Source organism: Thalia democratica, chromosome 3 (assembly GCF_965202585.1).
Source record: "Thalia democratica chromosome 3, ktThaDemo2.hap1.1, whole genome shotgun sequence".
Classification (NCBI taxonomy): Eukaryota; Metazoa; Chordata; class Thaliacea; order Salpida; family Salpidae; genus Thalia; species Thalia democratica.
The window spans coordinates 44970346-44983756 of record NC_139167.1 but is presented as its reverse complement, the minus strand read 5'-3'; positions in this window follow the sequence as shown (position 1 = coordinate 44983756).

Sequence of the window (13411 nt, the reverse complement as noted above, 5' to 3'; positions counted from 1 at the left end):
TTGGCCCTTAAAAGTGTTGAGTATACTTTTAACTTCCGTACCTTAAAAATATTTCTGAGAGGTTTTCTAATAAAATTTCTGAGGATGTAAAGCAGGGTTTCGGCTCTGTTCGTTTAAGAACTATTTTGTATACTAATCGAACTCTAAGTGGAATTTAAAAAGATTTTTCTCCTACCCAAGAAAAAAGTATTATCATCTACAAATTTACTTGTCACTGTGGTAGTGACTACGTGTGAAAATCATCTCAAAGTTTCATGTAAGAGTTCTGAAGCTAACCATTTTAATTGATTTGTTCGAAGTTGAAAGGCGCTAAAGAGAATATAGATTTCTTATAGTTAAAGTTTATTGAAAGATTGAAAAGACGCTAAAAATATTTGGTTCTAGGACCTGGTGCACAAAGGTCCTTTCGGTTATCGAATCGCACACCACGGAACCCTTTTATTGTTTTGTCCAGGTCTTAAAAATGTTTTCCTAAGTAAAAACATAATAACCTAATCGTTTAAGTGTTTTAGAATCTTTATTTATAAAAACTAATAAGCCAAGTTTATGCAAACAAAAAATTGTTTATAATTCTAATTTGTTTAAATTATTGTAAATTCGCTACTAAGTTTTGTTATTGTTGTTTAATTTTATTTTTAAAGAAAGTTTAAATAAGTCTGTTTCCTACGAGCGTTATTCCATTTACGGTACAACTTTTACGGTTTTTATTAAAGATCTTTAGTTTTCACGCTTACTCGCATCCTTGTTGTTACTTCTACAACAATGTTTTACATATCATCTTTATACATATTTATTAGAATAAATATTATATTTACTAATATACTCAAGTCTTTATAAACTATTTACTATCTTAAACACTAAATAAGTTAAATTTAATACTTTTATTATTTTACTTATAACCGAGCTCTATAAAAACCGAGCTTGAAAAACATTAATGGGTAATTTTCAAATATTTTTTTTGTTTTAAGAACCACGCTTAATGTTTTTCAAAAATATTGACCTTAGAAATTTTTTTTTGAGTTTTGAATAATTTGCACTCTTTAGAAAAATTCAGTAAATAGTTAACTAAATAAGATTAATACTTATATGTGTTATAAAAAAATTAAAACTTATTTTTTAACACAATCAATGCTTGATTACATTAACAAAATACCTTATTAGTCTTTTACATAGTTGCCACGTTAAAAGCAAAAATGTCTGAGTTATACTAAACCAGTCTAAGTATATTAAAAGCTGAAAAAGCTAAACACTTGCTGTTAATCAAGCTTAAATATCTAACTAAAGCATTATAATTATAAAAAAGAACATAATATTTTAGTAGACTAGAAAAAACTACAGTTAATACACTACACTACAGTCATAAAAACTATTCTGAGAATTCAAAGACTTATTGAAGTGTGTTTGAAATAAAAGTTTTACACACACCTGAATTTTTTAAATGTCTTAAACAGGTTTGACCTAATCTGAGTTTCTAAAAAATTTAAACTAGCCTGTTTGTTTGGCATCCCTGTTTAAAATAAAGTTCAAAAAAAAAAAGTAATGACAAAGTTTATCAACAATGAATTAAATATATAGTAAAAATTATTATAAGTCAACTTGATAGGCAGTTAGATTTCTTAAACATTTTTAACGAAAGTATATAAATTTAGTAAGCCGTTAATATAAAAAAAATATTGGGCTCTATAGCAATTTTTTTTCTGCATTAAAAACACTGTATTTAAAAAAGTAAATGTAAAATATAAGGCGAACTATAAGAATTAAAAACGTTAATTATGGAGTTATTGCAAGAAAAGAAAAAAAAAAAGCTCATTCAGAGACTGATCAAAAAAAAATTGTCAAGGCAAATTATAAAGTAGCTAAAGCAATTATTAAAAAGGGAGATACCGTTTAGAAATGATTTTTTTTTCAATTTGTGTTGGCGGTTGAAAAGATTTTTGTTTATTTGTGAATGACAACAAGAAGTCGTGTTTTTTGGTGTTTTAAGATTATAAAGCCGGATAAATCAAATTACAAATTTAATCGATCTGTTAAGATGATAGCACTGATACAACAAACTCTGCTCATCTGAGAATTTTTATTAGAGATGTTTTCACTAACTTTGAAATTTTAGAAGTATTTAAAGGTTTAGTTCCACTTCAAAGCACAACAATAGGTTAAGACATTCATGGTGCAATGGATGTTGATATTAAGTTTTTTTCACAAACAATGTTTTTAGTGCAATTATTAGTAAATACATGAAGGTTGTATAGTTTTGTTTTAAAATCAGATTTTGGACTTATCTTGTTAATAAACTCTTTAAATCAAAATTAATACACAATAATGCATTATGTGCGATGACAACAAGCTTAAGAAATTTCTGAAATTATCAATTAAAGTAGTGAACACAGTTTTGTCAAACAAACTTAACCACAGATAGTTTTGAAAAATAGTAGAAGAAGCGGAAAGCCAATATGTTGTGCTAAACTACTTATGGCTTGTTCCTTGGTTAAGTTTTTGTTCGATGTTATAACGAATCTATGACATAAAAAATAAATTGAATATTTTATTGAAAGTTTAAATATAAGTATTACTGTTTTTAAGATAAAAACTCGATATTATTTTTAGCATTTCTGGTATGTCTTACATGACAACTAAACAAACCTATCATATTATAGTACCAGATTATAACTTTAAGCAAAAAGTTAAGACTATTGGGATTTTATATATAAGCAAACAACTATACAAATTTCCACAACCTTAGAAAAAATCAAACTCTTCAAGTGTCAGAATTTAAATTTAGATCCTTAAAACTTCCACTAAAAAAATCATTTAAAGGTCAAACGAATTTTTACAACCAAAGTTTTATAAATGAGATTGCTCAATTGACTTTTTTGTAAGTTAAGAAGTATTATAATCTATTAAACAATGCAAAAAGTTGGAAAAAAAACAAAAAAATAATAATGAAACTTCAAAAAAATTAAAATGTGTCAAAACCAAAATATGACAGTTTTTTATTTTTGTTTTTTTGTAATTTTGAGTGTTTTTGTGTACACTCAAAAATAACATACATATAGTAATAAAACATCTATAAAAGACACTAAGGTATAAATTACATGATAAACAAAACTTCTAAATTCTAAGGAAATGATATTTTAGTTAACTACTGTGCGTTAAATAATGCCTATGATAATTTCTGTATAAGATTTATATACAATAAAAGAAGTATATACTGCAACACCATAAAAATCTATTTACCTACAAGGAATGTTTAAGATAAGAAAATTAAAATAGTTGGTCATTATACTTAAAACTACCACTATAAACTATTTAAATGTTTTTTTTTTGTGTTGTGTAAGCATGACATATGATGAACGAAAACAATAATGCTATTTTTAACTTTTAGAAAGAATGTAAACAATTCATGGACTGCGAAAGGTTTAAGAAAATTTTCTAGGTTTTCTAAATTTCTTCCGTGTTTTTGAAAGTACAAGTTTTATGGTCTAGTTTTAGTACAGAATTAAGTTTAACATTAAAACTGTCTTGAATACTAGTAACGTTCAAAAAAATACTGTTAAGCTACTTTAGATGTTTTTTTAGTTAAAAAAATGATGATGAGAAAAAAAATATAATATGATTTTTTTTTTCGTCATATCAAAGTTTTATTACTCTATATGTAAAGGTTCTTTAAAATTCCAGGTGTTTTCAAAAATTCACAAATTCCAGGTTTTTCCAGAATTTAAAGCCAAATTTTCAAATTCCAAGCTTTTCAAGAATTTAATGTTTTTTGGCAACACTGACTGTTCATAATTATATGTATACAACTGATTATTAATATATATAATATTTCAAAGTATAGCATCTGCAAGACTTAAAACTTTACATACATTATTGTTAAAACCAAAACTATGAGTTGATTTAAACATACATCAAAAGTTTACTTTGTCACTCTTCATAGAAAAAAGCCAGCCTGATATTTTAGGATAAAAAAAGCAATTTCAGCCAAAAACTGAATAAAAAAGCTTAAAGTTGCCTGAGGTTTAAATTTTAAAAAAATTAAGAAAAAAAGCACTTTAACTTTTTTAATTTGTAAAAGACATTTTTATGCTGTCTTTCATGTATTTAAACAAAAATTCCGAAACAAAGATTCAAGTAATAAAACTATACATATTACAAATTTTATAATGTTTTACGTGTATGCTAAATAAAAATACAATTTTACTTGTTACGAAAAATTTTAATTCGTATATAACATTTTTACGCTGTTTTAGTTGTATTTTAACTAGTGATGTACCGAACCCGGATCCGGAATTTTTTCAAATTAGAATCCGGCCGCATCTGGATATCAGAAAAAAATGGCAATATCCGGCCGGACCCGGATAGTGAGTCCGGTACATCACTAGTATAAACTAGCCTGAGTCAGAATGAGGTTTTTAAAAACTGAAAAAAAAAACTTTAATCTAATAATAAGTAGAACAGCTAGCCACAAGGTTTACAAACTTAGGTGTTATTTACAATTAAAAATCTGAAATCAAGTTCTTGAACAAAATTAACTAGAAAATTACAAAATATTGAAAACTGGATCAGCTCAAACTCATTTAAAATCTAAAAGAAAACTAGCCTGAGTTTTTATAAAAAACTAAACTAGCCTGAGGTAGTTCAAGATTTTCTAAAATTCCCAAAAATTTTCAAACTAGCAGGGTTGCCACTGTTTAAATCAATAAAACTAGCTAGAGTGAGTATAAAGAAGCCTGAGTCAGAATGAGGTTTTTAAAAACTGAAAAAATTACTTTAATCTAATAATCAGTAGAACAGCTAGCAAAGGTTGACAATTTGGTAGTAAAGTTGTGGACTGATTGTGGTACACTTAACTTATTAGTACTACCCATCATAATTAAATCCTATTTTATTTAATTAATATCTAATAAACTTTAAATTCTAACTGAGACTACTTTCTATAACCAGACACGACAGTTTTGAGTGATTAATCTTTTATATAAAACACAACAAGAAATACTAGCATATACAAAATTACTAATTACTTTGGTAACACTATAAAAGCTGGAAGCTATTTAAATCTATATCAAAAGACTTAAAACAATGAACTAAAAATTAAATAAAAATTTTAGCAAACAAGAAACTGTAAAGTTTTTAATAAACTTTTAAACTATAAACCTGGCTTAAACATTTAAACAATTAAACACCAGTTGAAATATTCACTTTTAAAACAAAACTACTTACAATAAGCATTCACAAAAAAGTTCAAGATATTTTGTTGCTTCTAGCTGCACACCAAAGTAACTAACTGCTTACATATAAACTGCCTGTCATGTTCTGATGTTTTGTTGCATCTGTATTTAGTTTGAAACATTTCGTCATATGATTCTCATTGGCTCGTACATTCAACCGTATTAATCTAAATATTCTCTGAGCTACTTTAAAAAATAAATAATGCAAGTATTCATTCCAAAGTTTTTAATTTTACAACATATGTAAAGAGTTGCATTTCTGAAATGTTTATATCATAGTTTAAATGTAAACAAATGTAAATTAGTCACGTGTAGAAAATGAGCCAATCACGGTAGGTGTTTAATTTTAACTGACGAAAATGACTCTTTTTAATTTACACAGGGTTTGTTTTTGAAAAAATACTTTTCAGTATACTCTTTTTTAATAACTAGATCCGAATCGGCCAGAACCGGATCCGGATCTTTTTTTAAATTAGAATCCGGTCGGAACCGGATCCGGACTTTTTTTTCAAATTAAAATCCGGCCGGAACCGGATCCGGACTTTTTTTTCAAATTAGAATCCGGCCGGATCCGGATATCAGACAAAAATCCGCCCGGACCCGGATAGTGAGTCCGGTACATCACTAATTTTAACTGAAATAAATTTTTGAATAACAGTTATTATTTTTCAATTTCTATTGGATTTTTTTGCGTTGTTTTACGTGTATTTAAACTGAAAATAGAGTTTTAAAACTTTTGTACTTTTTTATATTCATTGTAGGCCATAGGAGTGGGAAATCACCATTTTTACAATTCAGTCTTATTTTATTAAATTTCAAGTAAGGTACAAATTGCTTTTTACAGCTTTTAAAGACTCAAAATAATTTTTGAGTTATAAACGGTCGAAGTCAGAAACTACAATAGGTTCTTTATGGGAGGCGTAAACTAAAACAGCATTAAATCTAAATAATTAAAAATCTATCTTCTGCTACGGTTTTTGAGATAACTACCTCAAACTTCTAGGATATGTTCCTTGCAATCTTAAAAATGTTTCTGTCTGAACAGAATTTAAAAAAGATAAATTAAAAAGTTTTTAACAAAAAAACTTTTTTTTTTAATCTGTAAAAAGTATCTTGTAGGCTAGTAAGACTATATTAGATAAGATCAAATTGTGAAAAGAGTGACTTCCACCCATATGCCAAAAATTTAAGTGCTTATAAGAAATATCTACGCTGTTTTAACTGTATTGTAAGCAAGTTATTAAAAAAATGCTAAATATAAATGAACTAAAATCTTTAAATTCTATTTGAAGTTTTTAAATATTTTACTTGTATTCCATTTTAAATATAAAACTTTAGTATTAATGGTAATTAACCTTCTTAATTTTTTTATGTGGTGTTCACCGTATTTTGCGTATTTGTTTTCTAAAATTAAAAGAATTACAAAAAGTAAAACACTTAAACCTTTTAAAGTTCTATGAGAAACTTTATGCTGTCTTAATTTAAGTTAAACTTAAAAGACAAAAACAAATTAATGAACGACTTAAAAATTTAGATGTTTTTATACGAAATTTTTAAGCTGTTTTCGGTGTATGGAATAAAAACAATCTGTAATATGGCAATTAATCCTTTTTAAAACTCTTTAAGCGATATTAAGCTGTCTTACGTGTATTCCATTTAAATGAAAAATTTTTAGTTATAATGCAACTTAAACTTTAAATGTTCTTTCGGACGTTTTAACGCTGTTATACATAAATTTTTAGTAAAATAGAAAAAATTACAAATAATAAAACACTTTAATCTTTAAAAGTTCTATAAAAGAATTTATCTAGTCTTAGGTGTATATAAACTTAAGTAGAAAACTTTAAGTCTATAAGGACTTAAATCTTCAAAAACATTATAAGATATTTTTAAAATGTTTTTATGCCCTTGAACTTTTAAAAATTATATAGGACAATTTTCGATGTAAAAGGTGTATTTAAAAATAGATGCTTAAGAAAAACATTTATGTAAAAATGAAAATTGCCCTTTTAAATTTTTATAGGACGATTTTACGCTGTTTTACGTATATTCTGACTAAAATAGGAAAATTTTCTAATAAAAGAGCACTCAAACCTAATATAGTCGTATAAGACAAGAAAGCTGATTTATGTATTTTTAAGCTTTAATAAAAAAAATCAAGTAATAAAGCATAAAAACCTTTTATAAATCTATAAGATTTTTTTGAGGTTTTAGTTGTACTCTCAATAAAATAGAAATTCTAATTTTTTGCTTATGAAAACTTTAAAATATAGTAGGAACTTTTTACGCTGTTTTAATTGTATTTTAACTTAAATACCTTTCAAATATAGGATGTTTTTTATTTTTTTAAAATTATTAGGACGTTTACACGCTGTTTCACGTTATCCAAATTAATATTTTTTTGTTAAAAAGATTATAAGAAATTTTGGTTTTATAAAAATTTCTACACTGTTTTAGGTGTATTCTATCTGAAATAAAACTAATTGATTAACAATACAGTACAACTTTTTAAATTTTTTATAAATTTTATACGCTATATTACGTATATTCTATCTAAATAAAAAAATATTACAGTTAATAAAATATATTTACCTTTTAAAGTTCTAATAGAGAATTTAATGCTGTTTTCGGTCTATATAAACTTAAATCGAACAAATTTTAAGTAAAAAAGGACTAAACCTTTTAACGTTTTATGAGAGGTTTTAAAGAACTTTAGGTGTATTTATGCAAATCAGTTATATGCAATTTTTTTTCTAAATTGTTAAAGACGTTTTTACGCTGTTTTACGTGTTTTTCAAATGGAAAAATTTTTGTCAAGTGTTTATGCTTTAACTTTCGAAAGTTGTATAGGACATTTTTACGCTATTTAAGGTATATCTAAACTAGCAGAAAATTTCATAAACAATGCAACAAATTATTTTTAAGCCCTTTTGGACAACTTTTTTCAGTTAACTTGTATTCCAAGTGAAAAAAATAATTATTAAATTATCATGATTTAAAAATTTCTTATTTCTAGAATAATTGTTCAAAATATAGATTTAATTGTTTGCTAACAAAAGATCCTAGTGAAACAAGTTAATTGAATATAAATAAAAGCAAATTTACAGTAATCTTCCTTTATTGTACCAACATATGTTTCTGTGTGTTGATTCGTTAACACACAGAAAAATATGTTGTACAATATAGGAAGATTACTGTATAAATTGTTTTTATTAATTTCTATAATATACTTTTTACGCAGTTATAGGTGTATTCTAAAAAAACTGAATAAATAAAGTATCATAGAAAATTATAATAAAAACTTTACTAGTTTTATGCTGTTTTCCGTGCATTCCATCTCAAATAAAAAGGTTTGAGTAATCATATATCTTTAAAAATCATTTAAATTCTGACAAAAATTTTTACGCTGTTTTACGTATGTTCTGTGTCTTAGAAACTTTTAAAGTTTTATATAACGACTTTATGTTGTCTTGAGTCTTATCATTAACTTAAAAAGAAAAATATTTAGTAATAAATGACTTAAATATTTTGATGCTATTAAAACATTTTAAAGGTTTTTTAAGTGTATCCGAATTAAATTTTTAAAAAGTCATGAGTATAAAGTTACAACCTTAAAATGTTCTATAAGACGTGTCAGCCTTTTTTAGGTGTCTTGCAAATGAAAAAAACAAATTTAAGTATTTAATAAAGTTAACTTTAATAAATAATTTAAGACATTCAACGTGAGTTTATGTAATTTTATTTTAAATAGAAACAATTGCAAATAAAAAAACTTTTAAAATTTTTAAAGTTATATAACACAGTTTCATGCTATTATAACACTGTTTAAATTTAAAAATCTAGCTTTAGTGACAAACAAACTATTTTTTTAAACAGTTTATAAAACGTTTTTACGGTGTTTTATGTGTATTCCAACTGAAACTTTTTTATTAAGTTTTTAAGTTTTAAACATTTTGAAGTTCAATAAAAAAAATTTACGCTGTTTTGAGGGACGTTATTTAAGACGTATATACCATATTTTGCATATATACTGATTAAAATTGAAAATAATTGAAATCATAATAAACTTTAACTTTTAAAAGTTCTATAACACTTTTTTATGCTATCTAAGGTCTATTAAACTTTGAAAATAAATTATAATTAATAATTGAGTTAAACTTTAAAAGGTTTTACAATGTTTTAAGTGTGTGTGAACTGGTAACTTTAAAAGTTTGTATGCACTTAAACCTCATATTCTATATGACAATTTATGCTGTTTTAGGTGTACTAAACTTAAAAATAAAAATAGTTGTGTTACTGCTAGTTTATCTTTTAAAGTTCTTTATAACGTTTTTACGCTGTATTGCGTCATTTAAACTTAAATTGAATAATATTAAGTAATAAACCACTTGAACATTTAATAGTTTTGTGTATTATTTTTTGATGTCTATGGTGTATTTGATCTTTAAAAAAAAATCCAAGTATGTAATAAAAACACTAAACCCTTAAAACTTCTTTATGACGTTTTTACGCTGTTTTAGGTGTATTCAAAGTCAAATAAAACCATTTTAGAAATAATACAACTTATTTTAAAGTCTGTTTAAGGCGTTTTTACACTGTTTTTACGTATATGCTGTTATCAGATTAGAAAAAAATACATATAGTTAAACACTTTAAGCTTTTAAAGTTCTATAAGACAATAAGGTTCTATAAGGTCTTTTTAGCTATAAAAATTATAAAAAATTTCAAGTAATAAGCGGGATAAAATTTTTAATGTTGTAAAAGATAACGCTGTTTTAAGCCTATTTTAAACAAATTAAAAAATATGCTAAGTGTGAAATACTAAAACGTTGAAAGGTTCTACAACACGTATTTACGCTGTTTAAGGTGTATTTATATAAAACAAAATTTTAAGTATAACAGCACTAACACTTTTAAAAGTTCTAAAAGACGTTTTTAAGGTTTTTAAGGTGTCTCTCATTTGAAATAAAAAAGTTCTAGCAATAATCCAAGTTACTCTTATAAATTTTTTCAAGACGTATATAAGTTGTATTATGTATATTCGGTCAGTTACAGAATATTACAAATAATAAGACATTCTAACTATTTAAAGTTTTATAAGACAATTTTATGCTGTTTTAGGTGTAATTAAACTTATAAAGAAAAAAAATCAAGTAATTAACAGCTTGAAATTTTTACTTTCCTATAATACGTTTTTTAGCTGGTAAAATAAAATTCAAACTAAAAATTTTTTATAGGTTTTGTGCACTTGAATCTTTTAAAGTTCTATAGCACTTTTTTTATGCTGGTCTAAGTATGTTTAAACTTAAATGTAAAATTTTCTGTTATAATGAAATTTAAATATTTTATACTCTTTAAAGCATTCAAACGCTGTTTTTAATGTATTTTGACCAATTTTTTACGCACTTAAACGTTTTAAATTTTTATAGGTCATTCTTACGCTGCTTTAGGTGTATTTGAAAAGGAAATCATAAAACTTTAGTAATAACGCAAGTTAAAATTTTAAAGTTCTCAAAGACGTCTTAACTCTGTTATAGGTTTATTCTGTATAAATTTAAAAAAACTAACAATAGTAAAACATTTTAATTTTCTATATTCTATAAGAAAATTTTATGCTGACACACGTCATTTTAAAATTAAATCAAAACAATTAGAAAAATATTTTTTAAGTAAATTAATGCTGTTTTTGTTTGATTAAAAATAGCATTTTTTTATATAACAAATCTACTAAACCTTACAATAATTTATGACATGATTTTTGTTGTTTTAGATATATTCTAAACAAATTTAAAAATTTAAAGTATAAATGAACTTAAATCTTTTAGGGTAACATTTTTAAGTTTTTTAAATATATAAGATATAAAATTAATAAAATTTTGTCAAAGTGGATATTAACCTTTTAAAGTTATTTAGGATGTTTTACGCTGTTTCCATATGTTTTAAATAGAATAAAAAAATTTTAAAGTAATAAAGCAGTTAAATTTCAAAATTTTTGTAACACAATTTATGAATTTTTTGGTGTATTTAAACTTAAAAAAAGATTTTTTAAGTAACGAAGGACTACAACCTTAAAATATTTTATAAGATGTTTTTAAGTTGATTTATGTGTTATCCAAATAAGAATTTTTTTTCCAGTTTTTTTGCACTTGAATATTTTAAGGTTATATAAAAAAGATTACGCTGTTTGAGGTATACTTACACAGAAAAAAAAAACTGCAATTATGTAACTCAAAATTTTAGAGTTTTTTTTCGATTGTTTTAACGATGTTTTACGTTTAGTTTAATGTAGAATTAATCTTAAGTAATAAAGCACTTAAAAATTTAATAATGTTTTATGTGTATTTAAGCTTTAAATAAAGTTAAAATAATAAAGCACCTTTTAAAGTCCTATAAGGTATACTTACGCTAACTTACAAGTTTTTATATGAATTATAAAAAAAATTAAAGCAGAAGTTCACTAAAATCTTTAAAAATTTCAAAATACGTTTTATCGCTGTTTTATTTTTAATGAGACTCAAAATTAAGTGTAAAACTTATGCACTTAAACCAAAAGTCTATATAAATTTTTAACTCGGTTTTTAAATTTATTTTAATCTATATTTATGCTGCCGTTGTTGTATTCAAATTTAAAAAGAATTAATTTCAGAAACAAATGCAAATATATCTTAATTTGTTTAAAAAAAGTTTTTTTGATGTTTTAGGTGAAATCTAAACGAAATTAAAAAAAAACAAGTAGCTTATACCATAAAACGTTCTATAAAACGATTTTTTAACTGTTTTACGAATATTTTAAACTAAAAGTATATATTTCATGTAGTTTAAATACATCATCAAAATGCTTTTTACAAAAGGTTAGGTTAAATTAAAATAAAATTAAGAAAAGGGATCGTCATCAGTTAAGATCGTGCATTTTATTCTTAATTTTTTTTTACCTAACAACATCAATAAAATATGGTTCTTATAAAAACTTAATTCAAGAAAGAAAATAAAGAAAACAAAAATTGAGATAATTAGAAATTTTAAAACTGAGTCATCCTAAGTTTTATCGATATATGTTATATTCTGAGACTTTTCTGATAAATTTCAGAAGTTCACAATATTGTGAGTTTCCTAAGTATGTGGCAATCGTAGTATTAGTCATTATTGACGTCAAAATCGGTTGTTTAAGACTAAATACTTGTAATAAGAATAATTTATCGTACAGTACTTGGATTCTTTCGTATTTTTGTAATAGTTTTTTTCCAATATTTTGTACATTAATCAAATGAAACTAATTTTTTAAGAATATAACTTTATACCTAAAAAAGTACTTTTGACGTTATGATAGGCTGTTAAAACGTAGTACTTGTAATAACACGTTTTTATCGTACAATATTTATACTATTTCGGTTTTTGTTATAATATTCTCGTAATATTTCGTACAGCATATTTAATAAATCTCTTCGTTTATGAATATAAGTTTTAAAGTAAAATAACTACTACTGACGTCAAAAGCGGCTTTTTAAGACTAAATACTAGTAAAGCCATCGTTTATCGTACACTATTTTAATTGTTTCGATTTTTTGTAATCGTATTCTCGATATAACCAGTTTATCTTTCAAACCTCTTAATTTTGGAATATTACTTTAAAATCATAAAAATTAATATTGACGTTATAATAGGCAGTTGAAAAGAAATACTTGTATTTAACTTTTTTCATAGTACAATACTTAAATTCTTTAGTGTTTGTAATAATATTCTTAAAAAATTTCGTACAGCTAATTTGATTAAACTCTTCATCTATCAATATAAGTTTTAAAGTATAGAAACTACTGTTAACCTCAAAATCGGCTGTTTAAGACGAAATACTTCTATTAAATATTGTTTATCGTACACTATTTGAATTATTTCGATTTTTTGTAACAATATTCTTGTAATAATTCGTACAGCTAATTTAATAAATGTCTTCTGTTGGGAATATTAGATTTAAAATTTTAAAACTCCTTTTGACGTCAAAAGCGGCTTTTAAAGACTAATCACATGTAATAAACATAACTTATCGTTCACTATTTGAATAGTTTCGATTTTTTGTAATAGTATTCTTCTAATATTTTGTACAGCTAATTTAATAAACCTCTTCATTAAGGAATATAACTATAAACATATGAAAAATACTATTGATATTTTAAAAGGCTGTTTAAAACAAA